Here is a 27,566-nt window from a genome sequence, read left to right as displayed (position 1 = left end):
ACCTGAGCTGAAATCAAGAGTAAAAATCAAGATGCTTAACTGACTGAGCACCCAGGTGCCCCTCTATTGGTTATTATTTAACTGTTCTATGCCTCAGTATCTTCATTGGAAGAATGAAGAGCTGACACTGCTCTCCTGGGGACTTTTGTGAGGATGAAATCAAGTAATTTAAGCAAAGCATTTAACAGTTTGTGGCACAAAGAAACATTCAAAAATGATATTTCCTCTTATTTTATTATCAATAAAATTAATGATATTCTCACATAAAAAGTAAGTCATAGAAAGCACAGTACAGAGATGGTTGGTTGTAGTGCAAACATGACAGAGTTTTTCTGAGATAGCTCCACTCTATGAGAAGGAACACTCATTCATGTATTCAACATCTCAGATAAGCTACCCAAAGGGCATTAATAAGACTTTTTACTGCACAATCATGACCTTTTCCAAAGAATGTCCAAAATGCAAGCAGAGTGACCAGAAGGAAATAGTCCTGTGGTCAGAAATAAAGTTTAAACAGAAATAAATTATATGACATTAATGAAGTTCCATCTCTACCTCCAAAAAGCTGGGCATTAGCTTAGTCTCACTATATCTTAATTTCCAAGTTTTATAATAACGTTAAAAGACTGGTCTCTGCAATGAAACTGCTAGAGATTTAGTCTTAAATCCACTGCTAACCAACTATATGACTTGACTCAGTAAACTCTCTAGGTGTCAGTTTTCTTATATATAAAATAAGGATAATAATACATAAATTGGTCAAGAAGATAACATGAAGTAATGTTTATAAAAGACTTCACCCAGTAGCAGGCATATTCAAAGTGCTCAATAAATGTTTTGGCTGCCATTTATCTGTCTCCATCATGGCAGCTATTTAAATCGTGGGAGTCACTTCCCATTTATCTGTATCACTCTACATCCCCTAAAATCCAATACATAGTGTATGTTCAATCGGTATTTGTTGACTTGCATTCTTGTTGATCACAGAAAACCCAATTAGGTCTTTAGCATCCATGTGAAGCTTATTTGGAAAACCCTTCAGAGTTAATTGGTGCTGTGCTCTCAGTAAAGCATGGCTTCCTTGGTAGCAAGAGGGGAAAAGTCTATATTTTAAAAGGTTTCATGGACTGCCAAGAACTGTTATAAAACAATATTTTGATGAGTTATACAGTAAATGAATCAGAAACATATGAGCTTAATTTCCCTGAAAATACATGTGGGTTTAAAAATGAAAGGAAAGGAATCTTGGCACACTTTGCTATGCCAAACCCAAAATGTTAGAAAAACATTTTAAGATGTTAGGATGCACAAATCCTAAATGCAGCTCAATTTGCTCATCCTTAAGTGGCCTGCTCCCAATGTACCTGTTGAGTCTGGTCTGCCATAGTCATAATGAGGAAAACCTAAAAAAGAAAAAAAAAAAAAAAGCACATTGGCATAAGACAGGAAACCAGGAGTTCCAAGTCTAGGCCTGGGCCTGCCACTGGCTAGCTGTGGGACTCTAGATTAATCACTTAGCCTTCCTGGACCTCAGCTCAGGAAAATAGTCCATGACTTGCAGACCTCACAGAGTTGTTAGAAGCTGTTAGAATGGCAGTTTAAAAATGTGCTAAGCCCCGAATGGTAGGGACCAGGCAAAAAAGTGAGCTGGTGTCCTCAGGGCGGGACAAGTGTCCAGATGAGTCCAGATCAACATGCCAGAATAAAACAGGCATGAACAAGATGAATACGTGACCAGCTACAGATAACTCTTCAGCAAAATTAAGCAAGCACCCATGGCAAATTATCTGAACCATTCATGTCACCAGTCTCCTCAAACCTCTTGCATCTCCTGCCTTTGCAGAGCAAAACCCCACCATCAAGGTAGCTGGAAACCTCAAATGTAAGGTCTTCGACATAAGTTGGACCCACAGCGATCTTTCTCAACTCTTCTACTTCCATTATTTCTATTCTATTTCCAGCTCTGCTCTTTTCCATTATGCTAGCCCCAGACTCATAAGTGAATTCAAACTCTCTTCTAAAACTACCATCCTCTTATTTGCAGCAAATTTGGAGTCAATAAGCATTAATGAATCAATATTATTCTCATCTCTCTATTTATTCTTGTCCATATGCACCTATATCTATTGCAGTGTAACATATTACCCCATAACTTAGCCCCTTAAAAAGTGCATTATCCCACAGAGTTGCAGATGGTGGGAATTGAGGAGTATCATAACTAGATACTACTAGCTCAGGATCCATCACATTTTTGTACTCAAGTTGTCAACAGGGACTACAGTTGAGGGAAGACTTGGAGTGGGGGGATCTATTTACAAGTTCCCTTAGGTGGTGGTTGGCAAGTCTCAGTTTTTGTTGGCCCAGGGGCCTCTGTTTTTCATTGCACAAGCCTCTCCATAGGGTTTCTGACAGGTTCTCAGGAATGGCAGTTGGCTTTCCCCAAAACAAGTGACCAGGAGAAAAAGAATACACCTAAGACATAAGTCAATCTTTTATGAACTAATCAAGAATGTGACACACTATCAGTCTTCCCATATACTACTGGCCACACAGATCAATCCTAGTGTAATATAGACAGGGAACAACAACAAGGTGCAAATATCAAGAAGTGGCAATCACTGGGGCCACCTTGGAGGTGGCTTCCACACCACCGACACTCTCATCTGGATGTTTCCTTCAGCCGAGATCTTGGCCCATCAAGTCCCACCTCCTCTGGGCTATATTGTTCTCTGTCATTCTCCTGGTGCTCTACCTGCCCTTGAAATTATTCTCTCCCTGTTTATGGATTCCCATTTCCAGCCTTAAAATGTATTTATAAGTCAATCGGAAAAGGACATACATTATATGGTCTCACTCATTTGCAGAATATAAAAATTAGTGAAAGGGAATAAAGGGAAAAGGAGAGAAAATGAGTGAAAATATCAGTGAGGGTGACAAAACATGAGAGACTCCTAACTCTGGGAAGCAAACAAGGGGTAGTGGAAAGGGAGGTGGGTGGGAGGTTGGGGTGACTGGGTGATGGGCACTGAGGGAGGCACTTGGCGGGATGAGCACTGGGTGTTATGCTATATGTTGGCAAATTGAACCCCAATAAAAAAACTGAGCTATAAAGGTCAAAAAAAGTGTATATATACATATATATATTATACTTGTACTTGACTAGCTACAGAAAAACCCTATGGCACCTCAGGAGATTACTATACCTAAACATCCCCCCTTTTTAAAAACAGTAGAAGTTTAACTCTTTTGATAGTTTTAAGGCTTATGTCATTTGTTTAGTAGAAGAATTATGCCACTGTGTTCACAAGTGATTAAAGTAGTAAGTGAACTACACATTCCTGGGTAGGGACTAAACAAGACTGAGGTCAGCCCTATCTGAAATGGCTTGGTGCCAATGTCATCCCAAGGGCCTCCATACTGGTCAGTAGCAAACCTGTGCAAATAAATCAGTCCTTATTCAAAAAATAAGTATTAAATAAATGAAGAGAAGTCAAGTTACCTGGATACAGGGCATAGACCAAATAATGGAAACATGATGTGTCAGTTCCTCATATTTTTCATATATTCAAATCTGCAAACAGGGAACCCAAAGCTTCTGAAGAGCTAAAAAGATAACTTCCCTTGTTTCTCTCATATTCTTATTTCTTATAATTAGTATCCCATTGTCAAAGGGAATCTATGCAAACATAAAGTGCCTGATTTTCCCATTCCAATAAATAAAAAAGTACCAGTAGTTTTTCCTATTGCAGCATTCCAACCATACCTCTACTACTTTCTTCTTTAGTCAAGATGAACTAAAGAAACTATTTCAGCCTCTGGACCTAGACTACCCCCTTCCAACCCTTCTTTGTGTAGAACTACCCTGTGACCCATCAGTGTTCATATCTTCTCTACTTACTCATACCCTATTAGTTTTGTTCCCGGATTATTTACAATGATGTGTCCATGCAACACAGGATGAGTGACATGTTGGGGGAAAATATAAGCCATGGTGACTTAGCCAAATATAGACTTTGACTTTTGCACACACAAAAAAAGAAGATAGGTCTTCCATGGCCAACTGGCTAATTTAGTACCTTTCTGTGTAAGCATCATTGAGTGTAGTTTTTGTCCTCATGCTTGTGAGTGCAAAAGATTGTAACTGATTGCTTCAAGTCCAATATTGCATCAGTGTCCTAGGCAGTAACAAGAAATGCAAGGGTAAAAGGCATGTGGCATCTGTGTCTACCCTATTTAAAGAGTTCTCCTGGAATCTTCACTTAATGACCTTAGTTACATTTCATTGACGAGAACTCATTGCCATCACTACTGATTACCAATCCCAGCCACCTGTAAAGGAGTTAGGATATATATTTTTGAACAGGGAACATTACCTCTCTGAACAAAATCAGGCCTCAGTTGGTACAGATGAAAGAGAAAAATAGATATTGAGGGATTTCTCCAGTTTCCATTTCAAAGAATCCAGAGCAAGACAGGCACCATGGTGATTTCTATCGTGTCAATTTACCGAAGCAGCAACCGAGTATCCCAGAATCTCCTTTCCTGTAAGGTTCTGGGCGAAAAAGGACAATTTGAATCAGATTACAAGGTAGGAGTGACACAACAACCATACTCTTTTTATGCCTGTGTGGTCAGTACAAAACACCAGGAGCTGTCGTGATCATGCATGTTGTTGATCTGCTGGCTTGTCTTGTGACCATGAGGCAGCAGCTGGGCACACAGCTCCTCTTTCTTCATGTCCTACAGATTTTATTTGCAGCACCAAACACAGAAGGAAAGGCACACATCAATGTTTGACCTACTTACAGAATTATATTAGTTCAAGTCCTTGTGATAAAGTTCATATTTTGAATCGTTCTTAGAGGTTCTATTTCTCTTATCAAATAATGGCTGATTAAAAAAAATTCTCCATTTGGTAGATGAAGAAACTGAATTATCTGATGACTTCCCAACATTGAAGTACGTAGAAAGCATCCTACTCGTAGTAGAAAAAAATCTTCTGTTACTGATCAGCATGGTGAAGAACAAAGTGCCATGGATACCAAAGTCAGAGAGTCATTGGTTTATGTCCCAGATATGCAACTTCCTGGAGGTTTGACCTTAGGAAATGCAACCTCTTGAAGACTTGGTTTTCTTATTTGTAAGACAAAGCTAATTGTATACCTATCTTTCAGGATTTTTGTAAGTTTTACGAATAATATACATAAAAGCCCAGCACATTATTTAATAAAAAGTAGATGTTTCTAGAAATCCTGGCTGCTAATGAACAGTTTCCATTATACCAATGGAAAATAAATAAAAATATCTTTTAAGGAGCCACACATCATAAATGCAGGAAATCAACAATGAATTGTATTAGATAATATAAACAGGAAATTTGTCTGATGATTGATCATTTAAGACAGAATTGATGCCTTCTTTCCCTCTCTCCCCCCCACCACTATCCCACTGCCATCTCAGTGTGGAGATTTAACAAATAACTTGCATCTTTTCCAGTGCCATTTAACTGCCTTAAATATAATTTAAAAAATGTTTTGATCCATTAATAAACAGACAAATATCTAGGTAGAAAAACAAACAAAGAGCATTAGTGAAAAATTGTCAGGAGAATGAATGGTAATGGCAAAGTCATATATTAAAATATATTCATTCTGGGCAGGAAATATACAAGATGAGCCTTGCAGAGTACTGGTTTGCAGAGCCCAAGTAAGGGAATGCTCGAACGAGAATAAGAAAGAGTTGCAATGATAAGGATATGTCACAGTGACACAGGAGCCACTAAAAGTGCTCCCAAAGGTCAAAGCTGGAACAATCTAAGAAATCAAACAAATAAAGTAGTAATTTACTATATCCCAAAATATTAAATAAATATCCATGAGGTCATACTGATATAAATAAATGAGTGGATGATACATAGGTAGATAGATGATAGATAGATAGATAGATAGATAGATAGATAGATAGATAGATTAGATAGATAGATAGATGATAGATAAATGTATAATAGAACAATCTCCCATGCAGAAAAATTCCAAATAATTTATGTAGTTAACTGACCTAAAGGAGGTGAAGGATAACTTTGCTCCTTGAGTGCAGGACACACAAAGTGACTTTCTTCCAATGAGTACAGTATGGAAAAGGAGAACAAAAGAGAACTTTCTAGCAGAGGAACTGACAAACACTACTTCAGCCAAGTGATCAGGTCAACATCAGCATTTATAAGTCATTTGATAGCATATACCATAGACATAATGTAATAAAAATGGCACTTCACCTCTGTTATCTTCCACATAACTAGAAGTATAATCATGAAAGATATCTCAGGAAAACCTCAATAGAGGAATATTCTACAAATACCTGACTAGTACTCCTCAAAATCATCAAGGTCATCAAAAACTGAGAAAGTATGAGAAACTGCTGCAGCCATAGAATGTTATAGAGGCTATGTAATACAATATCGTGAATAGGATTCTGAAAAGAAAAAGAACATTAGGTCAAAACTAAGGAAATCCCAATAAAGCACTTACTTTGGTAATAATAATGTATCAATACTAGTTCATTGATTATAACAAATGTATCACACTAATGTCATATATTAATAATAGAGGTAAAGGTGTATAGGAGTTCTCTACTACCTTCACAATTTTTCTGTAAATGTAAAACTATTCTTTTGAAAAAAGTTCTAAAGAGATGCTCATTATCATTTTAAGAAATTAATAACTTTTGAAGGGTACCATTTTTTCATATGTTTTACTGGCAAAGAAATTCGGTGTCAACCAGAAAATAGATACTCAAACTCTGGAAGTATAAACTTATACAACTTTTCTAGAAAGCAATTTGTGTTATAAAACAGTTAAAAGCAGAATACACTTTGATTTAGCAATCTCATTTCTAAAGTGTATTCCTATGATGCTCACTTACTGTATAAGTGGGCAATTGTACAAGGATGCTTCTTGAAGCTAAATGCTTATCAGTATGAAACTAGTTAAGTAAATAGTGCTGCTAGTTACTAGTTAAATAAATAGTGCTTATCCAGCCACTAAAATTATGCACTTGGAAAAATTATGCTCATATCCAAGTTTTGATTAAAATTTTGCAGTATGGCCCTACTTCTATGAGTGTAGTACAATATTACATGTGTAAATTTACACACAGACACACCCACACACACACACAGAGGTTAAAATATTAGCAGCAGTTAATGGAGAATGTGGTATATAGAGATATCATTTTTCTATTTTTCTGTTTCTTATTGATGTTTATAAAGTATAATAAATCTATTTTATATGGTAAAGCCATATGATATCTGTTTGTTTTTAATTTTTAGACACCTAAGGAACACCTTACCTTGGTGAATGAGTCCGTAACTATGAGCCCCCTTCTGCCCTAAGTTGATGCTCAGAAAAAGAGGTTCTCAACTCCCAGTCCCACTTTCTAAGTGAAGCTCTTTGGATCTTAACCAGCTAGGGGAGTGGAGAGGGCTGGAAATGTGAACAAAAGGAAACTGAAGTCTTCAGTGGTTCAAAAACTTGACCAAGGTCCCACTGTTAGCGAGAAGCCTCAGCAGTATGCATATACTGATCTGTTTCATTCCAGAACTAGTCTTACAACCAATTTCCAGAAATTGTTTCAATTTTGACTCTACTATGTCTTAGCTGTGTCAATACTGAACAATTTAAGTAATTTCTCAGACCTTTTCATTTATCATCTGTAAAACTGAGGTGGCTACACCCAGTTTGCAAAGTAATGTGAGAAAAGGATGATATTGCCAAAGTAGGTACTAAATAAATATTTCTTGAATGAATAGATGAATGAATGTCAGGACAATAAATATTAGCTAAACAGAGTATAATGACCATTTTTGTCGACATACTAGTAGAATAAGAGGTTCCTAATTATAAAACATCCTCTACAGGAATTATTCATCATAAGATACAAAACTGTGTATACTTTATTCACCACTAAGTAGTTTTTATCACTTTGATCTCCTTCAGAAGTGTCCATTCTTTCTCAAATGTATACTATGAACTCTTTTAAAAGGTGTTTATTTTTAATTTGGAAAAAATACTACTTGCCAAAATAATAAATATGTTATATATACATAGGTTTTTAAAACTATTGTATTATATTATATTAAAATAATTTTATTAATTTAATAATTGGAATATAATACATTAACAATAAGGATGTTTTGACATTAAGAATCTGTCAACATGATATCTAGAAAGATATTATAGATATATAATATATATATAGCTGGAAAATTTCTAGAAAATCTAGAAAATATAGAAAAATTTGGAAGTGAAGCTATAGTCCAAACATTGATGCCTCTCATCAGCTAATTGAAATTGATATATATCAAGAATTACCTCACCATCAGGGTTATGTTCCCCCATTTTTTGTCAGTATTGGTCAATTATATGATGGCAGCATAAATACACATATGAAAGTTGATCTTCATAGGTTTTTTAAAAAATATGAATGTAATTTTTCTTTGACAATTGCTTCTAAAGGTACATTTCTTAGAAAAAAATAAACTCCAGTTTGTTCTCTGTATTTAAGAGTCTGGTTTTTTTGTTTGTCTCTTTTTATTTATACATTTCCTCATTTGTTATTTCTTAAATTCCATTATATGACATATAATATTATATAGTGCATATAATTGTATAATATTTATGCACATGTGATATTGTATAATGTACTTAATTGTATATTATGATATACACATATAAACATATAATTTATTATATGTAAATATAAATTATGTAAAGTAACATACAAAATATTGTAAAATACATAAAAATGTACAACATAATCTAAAGAAAAAATAAATGAATAAATAAAATTCACACTATAAAGTAAATGGCATCTTTAACCCCTTAAAAATAAATAAAAATAGAAAGATACTAAATAAAATAAATAAGTCCTCTTTTGAAAAAGAACACAAAGCTGAGAGACAAGAAACTGAATTAAAACTCCTTAGCATTTAAACTTGCCTAACCCAAGAATTTCCACAGGCCTGATAGGGATGAGCTCAAGCTCTGTGGTAGGAACAGTGCTGTGGGTTTATCGGCAACAACGATGGTTAAAATCCAGGACCTTTATGACCTGCTCAGTGGTGGGTTTACATTGAAACTGTTATAAATTATTACAGAGGTGAAGCCAAGCCAAACAGTCCAACATAAATATATCTGCAGACACACTGGCTACTATATATTCTAAACACTGTCAGTAAATGAATAAACAGAGGTTTCTAAATCATTTAAGAAAATATATTTATTCATAAAATCAATAGTTTTTACTTTTCAGCTTGAACCCCCATCAAAAAAAAAAAGACCTATTATATCAAATATTTTGGAATCTGTAAATCTCACGGACTCCCAGGTGGCTCCTTTCCTGCAATAATGGCCAGAACTTCATGTGTCTCTGAGCGATGTGTGAATGTTTTTCAGTTTGTATACTTGACTAATCACTACCTGTTAAAATTGTTCCACTGCATTACACAAATTAAATATTTGATCTCCACAATTTCAGCAGACTGACTCTTCATCTGTGTAAAGGGACAAAGAAGTATAACATGACAGTCTGATTTTCCTGGGGTTTTGGGGAAAGCAGCAAGACTGCTGGCTTGCCCATGTGGGTGAATCATAGCCAACCAGAGGAGACCAAATTTTGTGGTCTGCTTTTATTTGCCTAGTCATATAACTCAGGGCTTTAAGTCTGCACATTGTTGACCAAAACATTAATTGTGGCAAAATAGTTTGTGTCTGTACCGACAGAGTAAAACCAAAGTAACCCACATGTACGACCATGAATTAGCTTAAACAAGGGGAAAAAAGCTCCAAACCTCTGAAGTTAAAGTCATTGAGAGGTCTGCTGTTTTCAACAGCTTCAACAGAAATGAGGAACTTTTGGGGGCCGGGGGGAGGGGAACAGGGTTCGGGAGCTGCCTGTGGAAGCAGTAGGGATTGGAAGTCAAAGCCTTTCTGGTTAATATTTCTTTCTCTCTGTGCTCCAGTATTAATCAATGTAATTGTCTTTCTCTGTCATCTGAATTTCCTTATCTATTAAACAGAGCCAACTTGTGATAGTCTGCAGCCCACTTTTCCTAAGAGTAATTTGCTTTTCCCTTTAGTGATAGGTGGTATCTATGAAATTTTGATGTAATCAACAGAAGTTGGACACTGGGGAGAAAAGCAAAACCAAAAATGTCAAACCGGATGTCATAGGATGTGAATGGTTTCTAAGGAAACTATGAAAGGAGATCCCCTAAAACAAACACATTTGAGTTTAGGATACAGGTCTGAGGGTGAGAATGAAAATTAATGCTAATTTTTTTTTTTTGTCATTCTACCCTAAGAATGTCCACTTTGAAGCTAAGCTGGAGACAAAACATACCCTATTCCCAATGTCTTCATTCCATACCAGGCCAGCCTCCAGACATCAATGCAGTAGTCTAAGTTCCTATGAGTGAGAGATTTTTATCTTCTCTTAAACAGCTCCAGGACCCCATAGGGTGAAACTGTTTGCCAGGGACCTGGCAACAGTAACATCTGATAGTGGAAGATTATAAGAACTCCTGACTGATGGGTGATGGGAATAAACTTCCAGATCTCTAAATGCCATCCATCATAATGGGGCGGGAGAGGCTTTATTTGTTGGTTGGTTGGTTTGTCTTTGACAGAAAGTTCTTTAACATAGGAGAACCACCTTTATAATAGCATTTACAATAGAAATTGATGTCTATCCCACCCATGTGTCTTTCGAACAAGCTTGTTACGTTTCCTAGGGCTGCCATAGCAAAGCACCACAAAGTGGGTGGTTCAAACAGCAGAATCTGTTCCATGCTTCTCTTCTAGCTTCTGGTGACAACAGGCAAGTCTTTGCATGGTAAAGCACTTCAGCCTCTGCCTCTGCTGTCACATGCTTCTCCCTGTTTGTCTCTCCCCATTTCTAATAAGGACACCACCCAATTCCCAGATGATCTCCTCTTAACTAATTACATCTGCAATAACCCTGTTTCCAAATAAGGTTACATTCTGTGGTACTAGAGGTTAGGACTTCAACATGTGCTGGGGGAAACAATTCAACTCATAACACCAATCTATTTATATATCATACTTCTTCCAGTTTATAAAAATATTTCAGCCTTAAATGCTCATAACTAGCAGTTCTCAAAGTGTGGTCCTACAATCTGTAAGACATTCTCAAGGAATCTGCAGGACCTTCTTAAGGAACCTGTAAGGTGAAAACTATTTTCCTGATAATACTAACAGTTATTTCCCTTTTATACTCTTTTTTTTTTCATGACTATACAGCGGACTTTTCCAGATTCTTTACAATATGTGATGACATCATCCATCTGATGACTAATAGAATGAGTGTGTATTATCATGTTTTTCTAGAATTTTCTAATGTTATAGTTTTAGAGAATAAATGTGTACATTTTCTGAGATTAACTTAGGCTTATTCCTAGTACTTCTACTGTACTTGTAGCTTTCTTTGGAAATATCTGCTTTAATCTCTGTATTCCATTTTTATCTAAAAATCATTTGTTTGAAATTCTAAAATTTCCCTGTACCAAGGGGAAGAAGAAATAAGAAACAAAAAGAAATAAGCACACTTGTACTTATTTTTACACTTGTGTCTTAGGCTTAAAAAGGGAGAATGGAACACTTGTTCTAGCCCTACATATGTCACCTTTTACATTTGAATATGTAACAGGGGCACCTGGGTGGCTCAGGAGCATCTGGGTGGCTCAGTGGTTGAGTGCCTTCAGCTCAGGTCATGATCCCAGGGTTCTAGGATCAAGCCCAACATCCGGCTCCCTGTGGGGAGCATACTTCTCCCTCTGCCTAAATCTCTCTCTCTCTCTCTCTCATCCGGCTCCCTGTGGGGAGCCTGCTTCTCCCTCTGCCTAAATCTCTCTCTCTCTCTCTCTCTCTCTCCCTCTCTCTCTCTCATGAATAAATACATAAAATATATTTTTTTAAAATAAATAAATATGCTGAACAATTTGCTGAAAAAATATGCTGAAAACTGTAATATGAGGAAATTACATGGAAAATTTTAAAAATGAGAGTGAAAAAATATTTTACTTGATCACATCTCATGCAATACAACATTCTTTAACAGTATTATGGTGCTGGGATGCCTGGGTGCCTCAGAGGTTGAGCATCTGCCTTCAGATCAGGGCACAATCCCGGGATCTGGGATAGAGTCCCACATCGGGCTCCTTGCACAGAACCTGCTTCTCCCTCTGCCTGTGTTTCTACCTCTCTCTCTCTCTCTTTCTCTGTGTGTGTCTCTCATGAATAAATAAATAAAATCTTTAAAAAATAGTGTTATGGTGCCAGTTAAATTGAGATGTTATTCTGAAATTAAACATTCAGAGTTTGAGAAAAAGAAATTGAATATTTTAAATAAAGGCATAATGAACCCTTTAAGCCAACAATTGTTTGGTACAATTTTTCAAACTTAAAAAGCCATTGAAGCATGTTGTAGGGCATGTTACATATTGCCTTGGCTAAAGAAGAGCAATCAATAGCTAAGAGCTTAATAAAACCTTGCCTAGGGATGCCTGGGTGTCTCAGTCTGTTGAGCATCCAACTCTTGGTTTCAGCTCAGGTCACAACCTCAGGGTTCTGGGGTGGAGTTCTGGGTTTGGCTCCGCACAGGCGGAATCTTCTTGTTCCTCTCCCTCTGCTTTTGCCCTTCCCCTTATTTATGCGTGTTCTCTCTCTCTCTCTCTCTCAATCTGTCTCAAATAAATAAAATCTTTTTTTAAAAACTTAAAAGTAAATAAATAATAAAAATTAAAATTAAATCTTGCCAAATTGACATTTCCCAATGTCTGCTGAATGAAGTCAGTAAAAGAAATCACAGCACTGCCAGTTTTCAATGACACAGTAACTTGTCAAATGAAAGATGTAGCTGTAAATATGAAGACCTCCACTGAAGAATTGAACTTAAGTTGTTTTTCACCATTGTAGATTTGCAGGAAATTTTTTTAAGTGAACAGGAAAAGTCAGTATTACTTAAGAACATCTTTAGTAAAGAACTATAAGTTACTAATGTTATTAAATATCACCTCTTGATGACAAGTCATGTTTTAATATTTCATGTGGTGAAATGGGACATATCTATAATAGTGCCTCTGCTTCAGAGTTAAGTCTGATGGTTATCTCCAGGACAAACACTGATGCAATCAATTGAATTAAAAGTTAACCTACTATTGGTGGGTTTGTTTTTTGGGGGTTTTGGTTTTGCTTTTGTTTTTGCTTTTTCATGAAATACCATTTTTATTTAAAAGAATGACTGACAAACTATGTTTGTTCAAACTTGATTATTAAACAAACATTTCCTTGAACACTAATGAAGTGAGACTGTCTAGTCAAGAAAAACAACATACTGCAGTTTTTGCTGCCAAGGATAAAATTCAAACTTAAAAGTGAAAATTAGGGTTTTGGAAATCTTGCATCCTTCTCTGTGAGATTGACAGTTCTCGATTCACAAACTTTTCTGTTAAGATTGGTGGTGATATTAACAAATGCAAATATCAGTATTACTTTAGATCTAGATAATTCAGTGACCTAATATTTTTTCAAATGACCATTACGCCATGTTACAAAATAGGTCAAGATGGACCAATGGATTTTAGTGTAATAGAAAACCCAGTTTATTAATATGGTTTCAGATTACACATTGCAACCAGCCTGTTAGAAACTGCTACTTAGCAGTTCTATCGCAATGTCTAGGAAGAAATCCACAATTATCTGAAAAGCTGATTACAGTGCTCTTTCTTTGCTCGTACACCTGTGTGAGACTGGATTATCTACATATATTTCAACCTAAACAATATATTATAAGAACTGAATGCAGAAGCTGATAGGAGAGGACTTGTCTTCTAGTAAACCAAACATTAGAAATGACAAATACCCACCATTTGCTTCAACGTGGATGGAACTGGAGGGTATTATGCTGAGTGAAGTAAGTCAGTCGGAGAAGGACAAACATTATATGTTCTCATTCATTTGGGGAATATAAATAATAGTGAAAGGGAATATAAGGGAAGGGAGAAGAAATGTGTGGGAAATATCAGAAAGGGAGACAGAACGTAAAGACTGCTAACTCTGGGAAACAAACTAGGGGTGGTAGAAGGGGAGGAGGGCGGGGGGTGGGAGTGAATGCGTGACGGGCACTGGGGGTTATTCTGTATGTTAGTAAATTGAACACCAATAAAAAATAAATTAAAAAAATAAAAAAAATAAAAAGTTTTGCAAAACAATAAAACAATGACAATCTTCTCACGAGTAGATTTTGTTTCCAATATAATATTTTTGCACAAAGTATGTAGGTTAGCACTTCATAATTCATTATTACTTTTAAATGAATTAATAAGAGTGAATGGGTGACGGGCACTGGGTGTTATTCTGTATGTTAGTAAATTGAACACCAATAAAAAATAAATTAAAAAAACAAAACAAAACAAAAAACAAAACAAAATCACCATCATTAAAATAATAACAAATCTGAGTAAATGATGGTGGCATTAATGAGTCAAACAAGTTTCAATTCTTATTGATTAATTGGTGAAATGTATATCATAAGCACTGCAAATCTACCTTAAATAAATGTAAGAGTGGAGAAGGGAGCTGTGGTTTTTATAAAAAAAAAAAAAAAATTTTAAATAAATGTAAATAAATAATTAACATCTCTTTGGGGTTCTCAATATTGTTAATACTAAAAGAGATCCTAAGATCATAAAGTTTGAGAACTGCTGATCTAAATAATCACTGAGGGGCATCTTGGTAGCTCAGTCGATTGAGCATTGACTCTTGATTTCAAGTCAAGTCATGATCTCAGGGTCCTGAGATCCAGCTCTGCATTGGCTGTGGCTCAGTGGGGAGTCTGTTCTCTCTCTCCCTCTGCCCTTCCCCTGACTCCACCCCCCCCAAATACATACATACATATATACATCTTTAAATAAATAGAAAAATTAACAATCACTGATAATCCTTCTTTACCTATCTCCTTGCTCTTTGAATCCAATTTGCTTTAATTCAGTTCTGTATTCTTTATCTCAAAATCATAACTCTAAGCCCTTGCTGGTATAACCCTGTGAGGGAGAATCACTGTCTCACTCTCCAGAACACTATATTAAAAAGAAAGGGGAGAAGAACAAAGGAAAGAGAAGAAAGAGGAAGGGGAGTAGAGGGGTATGGCTGGAGAGGTAAACATCCTGTCTCATCCTCGCTCTATAACACAATCCAGAAACTAAGGTGTTAATACCTGGGCAGCAAGGAGCTTCCAGGACCCAGACCCAACACTAAAGCATCATCTGTTCTCACCTACTGATGCTGTGTTCTACTTGCTATTAAATGTTTTTAATCATTCTGACACAAAACTGCTAAAAGGATTAAGTAATACAACATATGTAGAGGGTTAGCACAGTGCCTGAAACATAATTTGCTCAGTCAGTGTTAGATGTTGTTATAATTAAAATCTCTTCACCCTACTCCTAACACTGCCTGTTCCTTGACTTGTCTCTTGAGCTACAACTATATTTTGCCCTATCTTTCCACAATAGGGCATCATCAGCCTTAAATTATTCAATAAGGATTGAAAGAATCTCCAGAATATTCCAAAACAATGTTTGCTTTGGGATGCAACCCAACACCTTTCAAAGGAGCCTGAACAAAGTGTTCAGGGCATATGCATACCTTCTAAGCATTGGCTTTAGCTGCCCTTTGACAGTTGCTAAAGGAAAAAGAGCAAACTTGCAAAAATACCCCTGAGAGACTTCTTGGTATTTGAGCCTGGCTCAAGGCAGAAAATATGAAAAGCCCTGTGTGAAAACCTGTCTCTGGTTAGAGACCTCTGGCCAGCAAAGACTGACCCCAATACTCTTCATAAAGCAAACAAGCCTCTGCAAACCTGGCCATTCACTCCCAAAGCAATTCAAATTCCAGCACTGGGAATCTAACTTATTACTAATACAATTTCCTTCATAAGGAGATGTTGGACACAGAGTATATCCCAACTAGGGCAATTCTGACCCCCAATCCTTCCTATTTTACTTAAGCTGTAGGTGTATTTACACAAAAGTCTGGGCAGCATTAAACCACAGCTAGTCAGAGAGGTCCTGGACGCATGGACTAACTCATCCTTCCCCACTTGAAAGGCATCTTTTGGCCCTGGAATTAGCCAAAGGAGTTTCCGGTTCACTGGGAATCCAGGACTCTAGCACAACATGGCTTTTGGTTTTGTTTTGTTTTGTTTTCCTTTCCCTACCTGTTCAACCAACAAGCAAGCTAAGACATTAAGTATTTTTCCATGGCTCTCCACAAATGCAAATGCTGCTTCTGCTCACATATAAATGAAGCCTTACAGTTTATAAAGTGCTCTCTTACCTGTTTCCTCATTTTATCCTCACAGAAGCCCTGAAAGTGAGGCATTGGAAGTGCCAGTCATTGTGGGGTAAAATAAAAACAACTGCATCTGGAGTCAAGACAATTGAGAGGAAAGTTCAGTGCTGTTAGTAACTGGCCATGTGATCTTATATCAGTTAAGGTTTATATGAACCTTGAGAGACCAAAAAAAACACTAAAATAATAGTGGTTCAGGTCTGTTTGTCATATAACAGAATCCAGAATTTTACAGTCCAAGGCTGGTAGGGTGAAGCCTAAACTTTTATTATTCCACCATTCTTAACATGTGGCTTCCACCTCATACTTTAGGACAGCTGCTTTGACTTCATCCATCCATCCAGCTCACAATCCAGCCATCACAAGGGAAGAGAAGATGAAGAAGAAAGGGAGCACAGGGTACATAACATCTATCTCCATGCTGCCATATCCATCTTCTACTTATCTCTCATTGGTTAGAATTTGGTCATATGACACAGGGACCTACCAGCAAAGAAGACTGGGAAATGTAGTCTTATCTTATTTCAGATCGTGTGGCCAACTAAAAATCTCATTGGCAAAGAATAATGAGAAAATGAATTTTGGAGGACAACCAGCAGGTTCTGCTATTACCTTAAGCAAGTTATGTGTATTCTCTGAACCTATTTCTTCATCTGAGAAACATAGAAACCCTTAATTCACAGGCTTGTCCTTAAGCAAAGCTGCAGCAGCTTCCTGGTCATGATTCACCAGCTTTGAAATAGATGATGCCAGAGTCAGAGACTTTATTCCTATGATATGTGAGCTTCCACAACACTAGTGTGGATTCAACAAGAACGTGGCAGGAGAGTGGAGATCTCAGTCCAAGCACAGAGAAAGAGATATTTTTGGGTGGGATGGAGATGGAAGCAAAAGTCAGCACTAAGGAGTGCTTTGGTTGAATTTATTTAGTATGTGTCAAATTGCTTTATTCAGTCATATCTATGGTGTTTGATTTGCAAGCAACTCAAAACAAAGGTAATGTGATGAAGTGGGAAGGAGAAGAGCTTATGTGATTACTCAGAACTACAGCTTTTTAGTAGCATTGGATATATTTTATATGTGTATATTAGGTGTTTATAGGGGTATGTTTCTAGAAGAATTAATCCAGTTTTAAGGACTATGGTCAGTGTAGACAATGATAAGGGTTACATGAGAATACATGCCAAACAGTTTTGTGAACTATTTATTATCACTCGAATGTAATAAATGCTAGTAATATTATAAATAACCAATACTATCTTATCATATTTTTGTGATTTTAAGCTACCATGAATCTTCAGTGTCCAAAATGAATGGTTCTGAAAATGAGATTTAGGGCCACTATAGGCCAAGGACCAAAGAAACTTACCCTTTGGTTGAGAATACAGTTCTCAGCTACTCCCCAATCTTAACCAAGAGATAGCTTTAGAATGGAGTAGAGGAGACCTGGTTTCCTGATCCAGTTCCACTATTTACTAGTTTTGTGAGCTTTGGAGGTAATTTTGCCAAACTGAGCCTCAGCATACCCACAAAATGAAGTGATATGTGAAGCAATACGTGTTTATCCCAGAGATAAAGTTCCATATAGATCCTGTATCCACATATTAAGCAAATATTAACAGAATAATTTCTCTGTGTCACAAGCTTTGCTAGAAGCTAATCAGCTCTAATGCACTAAAGTAAAGCAGTATTAGGCTATGATTAGGAGTGTAAGTATGGGAGGCAGACTACCTAGGATTGTTCTGCTTCTTGCTGGATGCATGATTCTGGGCAAGGCACTTACCCTCTCTGTGCTGAAGTGTTCTCATCTGCAAAAGGAAGATGATAGCAATGCGTTCTTTACAGTACATGCATGCAGATGCATGTAAAGTGCTTCTAGAGTAGTTTCTTTTTTTATTTTAAAATATTTTATTTATTTATTCATGAGAGAGAGAGAGAGAGAGAGAGGCAGAGGGAGAAGCAGGCTCCATGCAGGGAGCTCGATGTGGGACTCCATCCCAGGTCTCCAGGATCACACCCTTGGCTGAAGGCGGCACTAAACCGCTGAGCCACTGGGGCTGCCCTAGAGTAGTTTCTGTATATAACAAATGTTCAATATATATTAACTAGTATTATTATTGATGTTGTTGTTGTTCTAGCAAAAGCAACTGCTTAGTCCATTCACATGTACTTCTTATCCTTGGCTTCACTATCCAGATCTTTCAATGGATGTCATTTTGGGCAACTTCTACAGGACCAGCAATTGACAATGACTTGGAGATCCACTATCTATTTCTTACAGGCAGCCCTAGAATTGTTCCTGTTGTTATCAGAAGAAACTCATGCTTTGTCTAAGCTCACACTATTGGTAAGTAGTAGACCTGGGATCTGAATGAGGTTTTTCTAGTTCCAATGACTGTGTTTTTTCAACCTCAACCTATTTTATTTTTATTTTTCTTCTCGATATTTTCTAATTATTTGTTTATTCCACCTCTCTGATTAGAAGGAAAAGGAATTCTGCTGAGTTCACCCCTGGATGCTACCTACAGCATAAGGGCCCTGCTGTTTGGCATAACACTCAAGGCCTCCAAGGCCTGATCCTTACCTACTTCTCTAATCTCTCTTCTCATTCCCCTTCACTGCTCTGTCATTGATATACTTCCTTCCTCTTATTGAATTTTCTGCAGCTCTTTGGAGAAGGTTTCCCTCCAATAACCCATGTCTTTGATCTTGCCACATATTCTACTTTCCATGCTCCTCTTTCCTCTGCTCGTGCTATGTGATAACTCAGCCTTCTTCTTTAAAATTCACCTCATAAAAGGCACATCAGGGGTGCCTAAGTGGCTCAGTTGGTTAGGTGTCCAACTGGTGATTTTAGATCAGGTCACATAGGAGTCCGTTTGGGATTCTCTCTCTCCCTTTCCCTATGACTCTCTCTCTCTCTCTGTCTTTAAAAAAATAAATAAATAAGTTTTTAAAAAAGAAAAGGCACATCATAACTTATAGAGGGAAGGGATAGTAAGAGAAGGCTTCATTGAAATCCATTGCAACTGAATATTTATAGCATCCCTCTACTTCTGTAGAATAGGGGTAAGATATGCATTTCCTTCATTTCCTCTAAGATGTAAGCTTTCCCCTAAATTTCCAACTGAAGTCTCATTCTTTTAGACATTTATTGACCTCAGACTCTATGACAAACTCACTTAGAGAGAAGCTGACCCTCTGAAGGTGCAGTGTACACTAACCACATCCCTAAATATATGCAATTATCCCTGCTCCCCAAATGTAGCCGGGTATTTATCAAGATAATTTGCAATTTGAATCAACGCCATAGATATGACTGAATAAAGCAATTTGACACATACTAAATAAATTCAGCCAAAGACTTTCTGTGCATCCTAATTCCTAGTTTGAGCTCAGTTTTCTCCAACTGCTCTTGAAAACATCAGTTCAGCTGCATTGCATCTCTTGGGGCTGAACTGTATACATGTGCACATAATTATTATGTTCTAGTTTATGACACATCTACTCCAAATAATCACACATGCCTGACCTCATGCCCACTCTGGGAAAATGGGACAATGGCAGTCAGTGTATTTGCATTATATGTCCTGGGAGTGAAACAGACAAGAGAAGACAATTTTGTTAATTCTCTGACAAAGACTAACTCTTCAAACTCTTGAAGAACAATAATTTTTAAAATACCACATTAGAGTAATACCTTATCAGAGCTGTACAAAGAACTTTGTGAAAAAAGGGTTTGTATTTTAGTTGTAGGAATTATCCTACCAGCTAGACATGTAAATGGGCTCTAAATAAAATACAAGCTTTGTTGGTATTGCAGAAAGAGCACAAGGATGGAGTTGGAACTCAAGACAAATTCCAGCTCTGTTACATGTCATGTAACTTTGAGCAATAACCTTAAACTCCACTAAACCTTGATTATTTCGGCTATAAAATTAAAATAGTAATAATTTCTAGTGCCTGGAAGTGCCATAATCATTAGTAGATTATCTATGCTACTACTTGTCTTGGAAACTAGAGCCTTAGGGATGAATGCAGGCATAAATATAAGGACTTCTTACAGAGAGAAGAAAGCCTGTGCTGTGACTGAAAGTCCAGCTAAAGCTGAGTAACCTCCATTCCTGAGTCTAAGTTTCTGCTCTGAAATCTCAGCGATCTAGTCACAGCAGCCCCAGAGATGATCAGTTTTAGAGAAACCAACCAAAATGCACAGCAGATGATGAAGGTAGATCACAGAATGTTACTATAACTGGAAATCTGAATTTGAACCCTATCTTAAAACTACATTAAGAAGTTACATAGCTATTTATCCAAAAATGGAAGTAAGCCCACATCGGTAGTTATTGCAAAGCTTAACTGAATTATGAATAGGCACTAGAGAAAGCTGAGATCTCCTAAAACTAAAATAGGAAAGTGTGTGTATGTGTGTGTGCATGCGTCCTGGTAGATCTCAGAAGGAAAGAGTGGGGAATGAGGAAGAAGGATGGCAAAGAGAGAACTGACTAGAGAAATGACTTCTCAATGACTTGTTGGAAGAAAACAACTATAAGGTTTATCTTAAAGTTATTTGTGCTGATCTAATATGCTGTTATCTCAAAACTGCAGAGATTGTTTCCAGGCCTACTCTGGCCTTGTGCATATTGTATATTTTATGTTGTTATGAAAGAGAGTTTGAGTTTCCTGGATCAATGGCAGATGAAAGATAAAGGAATAGTCACAAAACCCCAATGAGCAAAGATAGCAAATTAGGGCTAAAAGTGACCCCAAGAATGTGAACATGCCTCCTCTGCCCCACCATGGAAAACTCTCAGAAATATTGGGAAGAATATTGAACTCTTCCACAATGACATGGAATGGGGGATTGCGATGATCTTACCTAGAACTTAAGGAGTAGACATACATGCCATGTTTTCAAAGAGGAAAAAGAATGAATCCGAAGAATGAGATTATATGAAATCTTTACGAGTGTCTGCTCTCTCTGCCGTTATGCTCCTTAAGAATCTGTTTTAATCAGAAGTATACTTAGAGGAGTGGAAAGTCAAAATATAAAAATGTAATGATTTTTTTTAAGTAGGTTCCACATGCAATGTGGATCCCAGTGCTGGGCTTGAACTCACAACCCTGAGATCAAGACCTGAGCTGAGGTTGAGTCAAACTTTCAACCAATTGAACCACCCAGGTACCCCATGAATGTAATGTCCTTAAGTAACATTCTTTTGTAAGATTCTGGATTTTCACAAAATAGGGGTGATCTCTGAAAATTAAGAATAGCCTCCCCAACTTCTATTGACCAAGATGCCCTCTCTCCCAGGCAATGTTGGGACATATTGACCATGTCTTCATCTACTTCTCTCTTGGATGTACTTTTCTGATTAACTTCAGCTGGTGTTTTTTCTCTCTCTTCCTTTCATTAATAGTATTGTCTACAACTCAACTTTATCATGTTCTTATAGCCCAAACATTGCTAGCTACCTCCAGAATGGAATAACCTCTTGAATGATTCACACTGCCATTTTAGGCTTCTTCTTTCAGGATTGGTTAATTTTCCCCCACCATGTGCTGCCTTTGCAATTTAGATTTTGGAAAGTAATCTTATTGTTTTTGTTCCCAACTCCTTAATAAATAAGGAAATGTAACCTTGTGTAAGGAAAACTAGTGTCATGAACTTAGCGCCCAGTCAATGTTCAATACATATCAATCTCCTTTTTTTCCTGTGGGGGATAGAAGACCATCACAATCTATTAATGAAAAAGCACTTCATAAGAGCTAAAAAGAGTTGTGAGTTAATGACAGAAGCTGCCGTGAAAAAATATATTGGCAAAGTCAGTTAACAACTGTAATGTCTTTCACACAGGAAACTAGTAAAGTGGATTATAACTTAGTTCCAATGGTATGGTCGAGATTGAATGAGATTATTGATTACCATTTCAATAAAACTGGGCAAAAGAGTTTTGATTCTAAATTTGTCTGGAAGTTCACACAAGTCAGTATAGACTAATAAAATTTAAAAAATCGTTAAAAGTGCTCATGCCACTAATATAACATATATCTGGCAAGCTTATCTTTATATATCTGTTTTCTCTCCTAGTTTGTGAAATCCTTTAAGGTAACACCTGTGCCTAATTAATCTTCTAACCCCTAGTAATGCCTACTACACAATAGTATATAGATATTTACAGAATGTGCATTGATTCCACAACTGATCTTTCCACTTATGAAATAACCTTGTCCATGGAATAACCATATGTACTTTAATGTAATACTTTGTAAACATTCAACCCTTTTGCTGCATTTCTTTCCAAGGGCTAATATTTCTTCTCTATCAGTGTAGAGCTTTTGTAAAAGAACGAGAAAATAAGAATGGAAGATTGGGGTGAGGCAGAAGTTTTTCTTTGGGGTTTGGGTTTTTGGTTTGTTTCATTTTGGCAGGACTACTCAAAATTTTAATACTGAAATATTTGCCACTTATCAAAACAACCCCTCCAAAGATGGGATGGAAAGAACAAAATAAGCAAATATGTTTGACTGCTACAGAACTCAGAGAATCTTCACTTCTCTCATTGTGCATGCTGATGCTGCCTGAACCTCTTGGCCACTGAAGGAAAAAAAGCATATCTCCCCATGAGTCATGGACTGGCTCTAATCTGCTAACAGATGAAGGAAAATAGAAAACAAATATTGGGTTCCTGGAAGGGGATGAGTGGAAGAAAAATGAATTGAAAATGTGTTGTGGGTCTACTTTGCACCACATGTTATGGGTAGAATGATTTTCTATGGTTTGTACAGTCTCATAAGAAAGACAGAATATGGTTACCATTCTAAAGATATGGGAACTGATGCACTCACAGTTATATAGCTAGTAAGTGGCTGGGATGCTTAAGTAGGTCTTTTGGGTTCAAAGCTTCTATTTCTACTAAACCGGTATTTTCTTTGTACTTTTGAGTAAGAGAATCACTTGGAGCACTTGATATGATATATGTTTCCAGGTGTCCATCTGGACATCTTGACTTGGTAACTCTGGGATGAGGGTAAGCGAGTGAAATGTGTCAGTTACACGACCTAGCAAGCCTTGTGCCACCTGCGGCATCACAATATCTTCCCATAGACACCCAAAATATCAAAATATCCCAGAGTGTCAGAATAGCCCAAGATGGATAAGAAGCTAAAGGGCTTTAAGTATCTCCATCATCCCCCTTCCCTTCCAGTCTTTGTCTATCCATTCCATTTAATGAACAAGAAAAATATATTCATGTCATGTCACCTCAGCTTAAATCACCGCTTTCCACAGATTGATCCTGCTAAAACTATCCTATACAAAAATTTAGAAGTCCACTCTGGGAGGGCACTTAGTTTGGACAATGTCATTCTAGAAAGTCTAGGCAAAAAGGAGTAAGTCAAATGATTGTTCACGTTAATGTAGTTTAAAGGGAAATTTCTCTCTCTTTCTCATCTCTGTTTTTCTGTCTCTGCATCTGTTTCTGCATCTCTGTGTCTCTGAAACATGGATGGATCATCTGTGAATGCCTACCTCTTGCCACTAAGCTTTGAAGTATTTATAAGCTCTCATTTATTAAATGAGGTTTCTATAACCCTCTCTACAACATTATTTCAAAGGAATAAACAATTAAGCTGGTGTTTGTGAAACATTTCCTTTGAAGTGCCCCAAATGATAGAGAAAAGTTACTTGGGCTCCTGGGAGCTGTGAACAAAACCACATCATCCTACAAAAAGTGTGAAACTCATTTAAAGTTTCCCCTTTTCTTAAACTTTCATATGCACTGAGCTTTCCAATATTTAAGAAAAAGCACTTCATACTTAAATGTTAAATATCTTAACTAAATATTAAATGGATTTAATGAAAATTTAATTACTTTAATTGAATAATAAAATTATTTAATAAAAATTAATGAAATAAAGTAAACTTTAAATATTTAGATTTAAATATGGGCTTTCCATATTCAAGATACATTTCTATTTGCTTTCATTAAAAACTATATTTTCCCAGTATGAATAAAATTGAATCTTCATGCATATTATATGTAACACATTTAGATATATGTATATATTTTTATATTTGTCTTATCTAAAGGCTTTGTCATCCCCGTGCACAGATGAAGACACATGATATTTATCTGTGACTATGTATTAACACTTCAGCTTACTAGATCAGCTAACTTTCCCAAGACAGTGTGATTCAAGATGGTAATCCCTTAAATAGGAAGTGAGAAAGACAAGCCACAAGCAGTGGTATGAGTTTACCCTGATGTTGAGTGTTAAGTAAAAGATAATCTATTAGTCAGTAGGAGTAGAGGTATGCCTTGGCGTTAGTCAGACCTGCTTTCCAAGTCCTCTCTCCCTTGACCCCAGACTAAGTAGTAGTGCCTAAATTATTTTCCAGATTACATGTTGCTTCCCCATACACCATCACATTCAATCTTTGTATTAATTTTACAGAACTCACAAACCAGAAACTGCAATAAGGAGCAGCAAGATTATGACTTGCCCAGAAACATAAATAGTCTAGTCTCTCTTCACTCTTCTACAGTTCTTTCACTCCCAGCAATATCTTAGACCTTGTCATAAACATAAGACAGATTTAGTCAATCATGATGGAACTGAATTTGTTATCCCTATTTAACAAGACTGTGAGTGCAAAACTTAGAATTACAGCTCAATCTTTCCATACTTCTGAATCTGGGGTCATTAAAAACCTCATGCTGTTTGCAAAAATGCTAATGATAATTTGACTCATATTTGTGCACCTCCCCACAAACCAACTTTTAGATTATAAATATGGAACTGTGCACTGCCCAACCAAAATGTCTCCTTCTGAGTTATTGCCGGAAAATCAAGGGACTATATTTTAAGTTCCAAAGGGCTAGACTGAAGTCAATATTTGTAAATATTATCTAGTGTATTTTTTCTTCTTAGTGGTCCAATCTTAGTGGATAACAAATAATCCAAATTGGATTGGGATCTGCACTAAATAAAACCCTCCATTTACATGAAATGTGGTCTTTAGCAGAATGGTGGTGGTATAAAAAAGAGGCACAGTTCATCTCAGAAGCTTTGACTCTTTATCATCCATCAGTCAAGGTGAAAAACTCTCTAAAACTCTAATGAGATTAGATTTAACATAAACTTCCTGAGCTGAATTTCATTATTGCCAAAACAAATAGAAGGAAACTATTTAAATATTTTCCAGAATGCCAATATTGGGACCTACTCAGCTTTTGACTAACAGAATTTTCAAGAGTTTATCCTCTCTCAAAGTATCAATAGTCACTTAAGTTTTATATCTAATAAGGACATTAGGGACACCTGGGTGGCTTGTTCAGTTGGTTAAGCATCCGACTCTTGATTTTAGCTCAGGTCATGATCTGAGGGTCATGAGATTCAGCTCCAGGTTGACCTCTGTGCTCATCAGGGAGTCTGCTTAAGATTTTCCCTCTCCCTCTGCCTCCTTCCCTCTCTCAAATAATAAATACATCTTTAAAAATAATTTAAAATAATAAAAAGGACATTAAATAAGTGTAATTGCAACTTCTCCACTAATGAAAGATATCCTGTTAGAACTGAACCAAACATTGCTCCAAATGTCCAGTAATTGGTACCGTTACTTCCCAAGGAACATCATTCCACTGTTGAACATAAAATTATGTCATTGGATACAACCAAAGTGAAATGAAATAACTGTAAGCCCATACCGTAGCCCCCAGACAAGGAAACGAAATAGTGATAAATTTATTGTATTCTTACAGCCAGGCTTGATATGGTTATGATGAAAATAGTTAATAGTTGAAACATCTGCTAGAAATCTCATTCAGTTAAAAGAAAATATGCAATAAGTTCTTAACTCACTAGTGATTATTTCCATTTTCAGGATCTAGAGAAAAAGAAATACATGTGGAGATTTTTTTTGTAAGAAGTAATTACTAGTTATATGGAAATGATTTAAACTTAAAAAAAGGATTAGTACATTATATTAAATTTCACATAATTGAGAAAATCAACTTGGTACAAAATTGGACATGAAGCAACTATCAAAAGGCCAAAAATAAAAACTCGTTCAATCTCATGATATCCATTCACTTACCTATTACTTTTCCACTATTTGGCATTTATTGTGCATCTACTGTGTGCCATTCTCCGTGAGCAATAAAGGGAATAAAGATGGAAGGAGCTGGCAATCTAGAAGATAGCTGACTGAAGGAGCTGGCAATCTAGAAGACAAAACAAATAAATCCAGGATGCAGGCCTATGATCATAACTTTAAGAGAAAAAGTTGTGTTCTCCCAGGTCTCCAGGATCATGCCCTAGGCCAAAGGCAGACTCCAAACCACTGAGCCACCCAGGGATTCCCCTGAACAAGGAGCTTTTTGAGTCTCCTTATAGATGTGAGCACTTAGATCATTAGTGAGAGAGTTTGTTCCTATCCTTATCTTAAACGGTTTTAAAACACCTCTAATGACATTCTAGGAATAAGGTAGGGTGAGAAGGAGAAAAGTAAGGCAACTAACACTTTTAAGTGCCTAATAATATTAGTCATCATTACACTAGGTGTTTTATTTTTTTATTTTTTATTTTTATTTTTTTTAAATTTTTATTTATTTATGATAGTCACACAGAGAGAGAGAGAGGGGCAGAGACACAGGCAGAGGGAGAAGCAGGCTCCATGCACTGGGAGCCCGACATGGGATTGGATCCCGGGTCTCCAGGATCGCACCCTGGGCCAAAGGCAGGCGCCAAACCGCTGCGCCACCCAGGGATCCCTTATTTTTATTTTTTTAAAGATTTTATTTATTCATTCATGAAAGATACATAGAGAGAGAGGCAGAGGAAAAAGCAGGCTCTCTGCAGGGAACCCGATGTGGGACTCGATCCCGGGTCTCCAGGATCATGCCCTGAGCCAAAGGCAGGCGCTCAACCGCTGAGCCATCCAGGGGACCCTACACTAGGTGTTTTAGATTCAATATCTAACTTCACCAGAAGAAAAATAACAGGGAGCTAAGTGTTACTTTATCGATTTTTATGGCTCAGGGAATTAAAGCAGATTCTATCACATGCCTAAAATCACATTGGCTTGGGTGAGTCATGGTGAGATCAGATATAGATCAAGAGAGGGAAACTGTAAAG

At 36.8% G+C, this 27,566-nt stretch overlaps 1 long non-coding RNA gene across 2 annotated transcripts; it reads right to left on the bottom strand.

Moving 5' to 3' along the window:
• Window positions 1-230: 230 nt before the first annotated feature.
• On the bottom strand, window positions 231-26,655 carry LOC144301299 (uncharacterized). 2 transcript variants are annotated; one of them, XR_013368131.1, is made up of 3 exons: window positions 26,527-26,655; window positions 4,374-4,552; window positions 231-1,403 (listed from the first exon to the last, which is right to left on the bottom strand). It is a non-coding gene; the product is annotated as an uncharacterized LOC144301299 (long non-coding RNA). The 2 variants fall into 2 exon arrangements; XR_013368128.1 differs by lacking the exon at window positions 26,527-26,655 and adding an exon at window positions 16,413-16,836.
• Between the last annotated feature and the right edge of the window lie 911 nt (window positions 26,656-27,566).

Source organism: Canis aureus, chromosome 2 (genome assembly GCF_053574225.1).
Source record: "Canis aureus isolate CA01 chromosome 2, VMU_Caureus_v.1.0, whole genome shotgun sequence".
Lineage (NCBI taxonomy): Eukaryota > Metazoa > Chordata > Mammalia > Carnivora > Canidae > Canis > Canis aureus.
This window is presented reverse-complemented; position numbering and strand designations above follow the sequence as displayed.